We start from the raw sequence: 6,588 nt of genomic DNA, 5'->3' as shown, positions 1-6,588 counted from the left end.
ACTTGGCTGAATAATTTCAACACTATCAACATCAATTCCATGTGACAGTATTAAATCTAGAGTATGATTTCGACAATGAGTAGGTCCTGAAACGTGTTGTCTAACACCAATAGAGTTCAGAATGTCTATAAATGCTGATCCCAATACATCTTTTTCATTATCGACATGGATATTAAAATCACCAACTATTAAGACTTTATCTGCAGCCAGAACTAACTCGGATGTAAAATCACCAAACTCTTTAATAAAGTCTGTATGGTGCCCTGGTGGCCTGTATACAGTAGCCAGTACAAACATAACAGGGGATTTATCATTAACATTGGTTTCTCTGGATAATGTTATATGAAGCACCATTACTTCAAACGAGTTATACTTGAAGCCTGCCCTCTGAGAAATCCTGAAAACGTTATTATAAATTGAAGCAACACCTCCCCCTTTGCCTTTTAGACGCGGCTCGTGTTTATAACAATAATCTTGGGGGGTGGACTCATTTAAAATAATGTAATCATCAGGTTTTAGCCAGGTTTCTGTCAAGCAGAGCACATCTATATTATGATCAGTTATCATATTATTTACAAAAAGTGTTTTCGTAGAAATGGATCTGATATTCAATAAGCCAATCTTTATCATTTGTTTATCCATATTGCATTTGTTTTTTATTTGTTGAACCTCAATTAAATTGTTAACCTTAACTTGGTTTGGACGTTTTTTGTATTTTCTAGTTCGTGGAACAGACACAGTCTCTATAGTGTGATATCTAGGTGAAAGAGTCTCTATGTGCTGAGAATTAACTGACCTCTGTGACGGGAGGCAGCTAGCAGACGGTCGGTTTAGCCAGTCTGTCTGCTTCCTGACCTGGGCCCCAGTTAGTCAAGTATAAACACTAAGACTATTTGCCATATTTCTAGACAGAAGAGTGGCGCCACCCCAGGAGGGATGAAGACCATCTCTTTTAAACAGGTCAGGTCTGCCCCAAAAGCTCGTCCAATTGTCTATATAACCTATGTTATTCTGTGGGCACCACTTAGACATCCAGCCATTGAGTGATGACAATCTGCTATGCATCTCATCACCACGGTAAGCAGGGAGGGGACCAGAGCATATTACAGTGTCTGACATCGTGCTTGCAAGTTCACACAAGAAGAAGGGCGGATGAACCCCGTTGCTAGAGAACTGGATATATATTTCTCCATGGCCGCCGTCTCTGGAATAGACAAGGAATATAACTTGCCCTTAGGCAGAGAAGTACCTGGCAATAACTCTATCGCACAGTCATAGGGACGATGAGGAGGAAGAGAATCAGCCCGAGACTTACTGAACACCTCCCTCAGGTCGTGGTACTCCGCGGGCACGTTAGCCAAATCCACTGCCTCCCCCTGAAACACAGACTCAGAAACATTAACACCAGCAGACAAAAGACAAGACAAATGACATTCCTCGCTCCAGCTAACCACAGATCCGAGAAGCCAATCGATCCTTGGGTTGTGTTTCTGGAGCCAGGTGTGACCGAGAACAATGGGGGATAGAGGTGAGTCCGTGATGAAGAATGACATCTCTTCCGTATGGTTGCCAGCTGTGATGAGCGAAACCGGTAGAGTGGTCTGTGTGATGATCGGCAGCTTGTGTCCGTTGAGTGCAAAAGGTGCAATGGGGTGTTTGAGGGAGGTGAGAGGAATGTTGAGCTTCCTGGCGAATTTGCAGTCCATGAAACTGCCCTCGGCCCCAGAATCCACCAAAGCGTGAAGATTAAGTGCGTGGGTAGACCACCGTAGACTCACCGGAAGGAGTGTCGATGAAGATGAGGTCTTCTTGGCAGAGATCCCACCCGATAGTAGCCTCGGTTTTACTATCGGGCTTGGTCTTTTACCGGACAGCGCTGGATGTGATGTTCTTGGCTGCCACAGTATAAACACAGTCCCAGGGATCTCCGCCTGATCCTCTCCTCCCGGGAGAGCCGAGCTCGCCCCACCTGCATGGGTTCAGAATCTCCAGGTGGGCTGACCGCAACTTCTGAGCGCTGACGTTGAGCCTCCGGTCTGGTCGCGAGAACAACTCTCCCCCTCCGTCTGTCGGCTTGGTCGAGTCGGTTGTCTATCCTGATGGTGAAGTCAATAAGACCATTGAGAGAAGTGGGGAGTTCAGCGGCGCGGATCTCCTGTTGGATGCGGTCAGCCAACCCATGCAGGAAGTGATCCCACTGCGCCTCTTCGTTCCACTTACACTCCGCCGCCAGGGTGCGGAACTAGCCGCCTCCCTCCCGGTGACGGAGCGGTCGAAGACTCGTCTCATCTCCACCGAAAGGGTGTGGAACGATGCGCAGCAGCTGTCCTGGTTCTCCCACACCGCCGTTCCCCAGAGGGCAGCCCTCCCCGTCAGTAGGGACAAGACGAAAGCCACCTTCATCTCCTCGGTGGTGAACGTGCGGGGCTGTAAGGCGAAGTGTAGAGAACAATGTGACAGAAATGATCGACAAAAGTTTGGCTCACCCGCATATTTCTCAGGAATGGGGAGGCGTGGTTCGGGCTGGGAAATCCCTCCGGAGACAATCGGCGGTGTGGGTGGCGTGGGAGGCGCAGCGGGTGGCGGTTGTTGTTGCTGTTGAGCCTGGAGAGCGAGCTCGGACACCTTCGTCACCATTGCTTGGAAGGCTCGACCCATCTCATCTATCGCCTTGTCTTGGCGCTCCATACGATCACCGACTCTCTGCAGAATGTCCTCTAGATGAGATGGGGAGCGATTGCCTGCTGCTTCCATGATGGTCAGATCCTACTGTGACGACTCGTAAGAGAGGAGGAAGCAATTGCAGGTAATTAGAATGGTTGTTTATTGATGGTAGAAAATACAGCGAAACTGAAAGATGAAGGCACAGTCCAGGATGTGGGCAATGGTGACGGAAGGTCTACAGTGGCGTGAGAAGTGCTGGATGGTGAAGTCGGTGGTGACGGTGTAGACGGTCGATGGATGAAACCAGGAAGTGACCGGAACACTAACACGAAGACGACAACACGAACACAATCCAGAACACTAACACGGGAGACGGTAATCCAACAGGGAGACTGCAACATGAGTGAGGATCTGACAACAGACAGAGAGAGAGGTGAGTATATGTAGCTGAGGGGTGATGAGGATCAGCTGGAGCGAGACAATCAACACCCAGGTGACCACAATCAACTAAACGAGCACATGGAGACAATGTAAGTACAAAAACAACCACAAAACATGACACGGAGGAAACACTGGATTTCCTACCGTGACAAAGAAGCTCCTCCTAAGACTTTCAGTTTTTGTCATCAGACATTGTAAGCAATTACCAGATGGCAGTAAAATGAAAAGACATTTACAAGTGTGGTTAGAGTCCTTAATGATTTTAACAGCTCTGCTTTTGCAGCCTTTGAGGTAGATGTCCTGCAGAGAGGGGAGAGCAGACCCTGAGATGCTCCCAGCTAAGCGCATAACTCTCTGCAGGGCTTTGCTGTCCTGACTGGAGCTGTTCCCATACCACACTGAGTCAGTATATAATTTTTGTGGCCCCTGAATAGACAGTTTTCAGGATTGCTGGTGAGACACATAATTTCCTCAGCTGTCGCATGGTACAGTCTTTGCCTGGCTTTATTAACCTGAGTTTGGATGTGTGAAGTCCAATTCAGGTTCCCTGAGATGTCTACACCAAGGTACTTGAAGCTGCTCACCCTCTCCACAGGGGTCCCGCTGATCATAAGAGATGTATTAGGTAGCTACTGTCTCTTCTTGAAGTCCACAATTAGCTCTTTAGTTTTACTCACATTCGTAGAAAGACAATTGTCCTGGCACCATGATGTGAGTTTCTCTACCTCATCCAAGTATATGCCCAGGGACCACAGTATCATCAGCAAAATTGATAATAGATGTGGAGTTGTGGAAAGATACAGTCATGTGTGTAGAGAAAGTAGAGCAGGGGACTCAGGACACAGCCCTGTGCGGCTCCTACGTTCAGGGTGATGGAGTTGGTGGTGAACTGGCCTACTTTTACCACTTGAGGTCCACCGGTGAAGAAATAAAGAATCCAGAGTGAAGAATTCAGGCCAAGGTCCATGAGTTTGGAAGCTAGCTTGATGGGGACTTTAGTATTGAAAGCTGAGCTACAGTCAATGAATAGCAGCCTTACATAGTTCCCATTGCTGCTGTCAATGTGCTTGAGGGAAGAGTGCAGGCTGTGAGTGATGGCATCCTCATTAGATCTGTGGCATCCTCATTGGATCTGTTGGGGCGATAGGCAAACTGAAGAGGGTCCAAAGTATCAGGGATGGAGGAGCAAATGTGACAGCAACATCTCTCTACTGAATGAGCTGAACACTTTCTTCACTCACTTTGAGAAACAAAAAAACACCACTGCACAGAAGACTCCACCTCCTCCTGGCAACCAGGTGATGACACTGGCCCCAGAAAGCATAAGGAGATCCTTCAGCAGGATCAATGCACACAAAGCTCTGGGTCTTGACAACATCCCTGGGCGTGTACTGAAATACTGTGCAGCAGAACTCACTGATGTCTTCACAGACATTTTCAACATCTCACTTAGTCAGGCTGTTGTTCCTACATGTTTCAAAACTACCACCATCATTCCAGTCCCTAAGAAGCCATCTCCATCCTGCTTCAATGACTACCATCCTGTTGCACTTATCATCCTCATGAAGTGCTTTGAATGGCTAGTCATGCACCACATCAAGTCTCCCCCCCCCCCCCTTCTTGAACCTCTTCCAGTTTGAATATCTGTCCAAACGGTCCAATGATGCCATCACCACTGCCGTCTACTCTTCACTCACACATCTGGACAAAAAGGACTCATACATCAGAATGCTGTTCACAGACTTCAGTTCAGCATTCAACACAATCATCCCTCAACATTCATGCATCAACACATCCAGCACCATCACTCTGAACACTGGGGACCCCCAAGGATTTTTGCTGAGCCCCCTCCTCTTCACTCTGCTGACCCACGACTACACAACGTCACACAGCTCCAACCTCTTTATTAAGTTTGTGGATAACATGACTGTGGTGAGTCTCATTAGCAACAAAGATGAGACAAACTACAGGAGCGAGGTGAGCCGCCTGGCCAGGTGGTGCAGTGACAACAATCTCTATCTAGTGAGAGCAACTGGGAAGATCATTGGTGTCTCTCTCACCTCCCTCCAGGACAAATTACGGAACCCGTCTCACTGGCAAAGCCCTCTGCATTGCAAATGACCCATCCACCCATCACACAGCTTCTTCAGTCTGCTGCCATGAGGGAGGAGACTGCGGAGTCTCCAGGCCAGGACCAGCAGACTGAAGGACAGCTTCATCAACTCGTGCCCGAACGCTCCCATCCCTCTTCTGCCCCAGGCACCACTGAACTATGAACTCTGGTTGGAAAGGATACATGATGATAAAAGTTCGCATCAGGATGTTTGTTTAATGTAACCACTGAGCACGAAGCTTAGACAAAGCCAAGCTTGTGTCTGCCTGTGGTGGAATGTAGACAGCAGTAATGATGATCGATAAAAACTCCCGGAGCAGATAGAATGGGTGGCAAATAATGGATAAATGTTCCAGATGAGGCGAGCAGGAGCACGATAGTGTGGAGATATTCCTGGGGTCACACCATTTCTTGTTGATCATTAAACACACTCCACCACCTTTGGATTTACCGGCCTCTACTGTCCTGTCCATCCGTAAAACAGAGAAGTTATCAGACGGTGTTACAGCAGTGTCCAGGACCGAGGTTATGAGCCATGTTTCAGACAAACAAAGGATGTTACAGTCCCTAATGTCCAGTTGGAAACTTATCCTGGCTCAAAGATCACTGGACACTGGTAAGCAGAATGCTTGGCAGAGGAGGCCTGTGTGGTCTTTTTCTCAGTCTGTTGCAAATCCCAGTGCATTTCCCATGGTGTTTCTTGTTCCTTCGCCGCAGTGGGTCATTCAAGTGGCCATTGTTCATCTCTATGTTCAGGAGAATCTCAGATGGCCACAATGGTTTGGAGGATAAAGTGTCCTGAAACAGGTTAGTGAAGCGGTGTCCAATGTGTGTCCAAAAGTGTTTCCTTGTTGTAGGTGGTTAATGCAGACGATATGTGTGTAAAAAGAGAGAGCAAAAGAAAGTTAAAAAGTAAATAAAAACACAATCTAAGCAGAGCAACCTGGATGGCATCCGAACTCAGTGGTGTCATCTTGAATAACAAGATTTAGCTCTAATATTTTGCTCTTACTGTCCTATAGTTGTAAAGCACTGCAGTTTATCTTTGGGTACGATGGATTAAACTGAAGTATTAGACGTTGTAGAATCTACATTTGTTATTGCATTTCAGATTTTATCAGTGAGGAAATTCATAAAGTCATTACTATTAAATGTTGAGGGAATATTTAAATCAGATTTAAATCTGGGTATTTGTTAATCTAGCCACCGAGCTTAATAAAAACCTTGGATTTTTTTGGTTATTTTCAATGGGTTTGTGGATATGCTCTGTTTTTCCACGCAATTCTAAAAACTTCCAAGTTTTTTTCCATTTGGACTCAAGACTACGAGTTTCATGTTGCCAGTCAGTTCGTCTAGTTCATGTGTATTTT

The sequence above is a fragment of the Carassius auratus genome, chromosome 16, assembly GCF_003368295.1.
Source record: "Carassius auratus strain Wakin chromosome 16, ASM336829v1, whole genome shotgun sequence".
In the NCBI taxonomy this organism is placed as follows: domain Eukaryota; kingdom Metazoa; phylum Chordata; class Actinopteri; order Cypriniformes; family Cyprinidae; genus Carassius; species Carassius auratus.
This window is presented reverse-complemented; position numbering follows the sequence as displayed.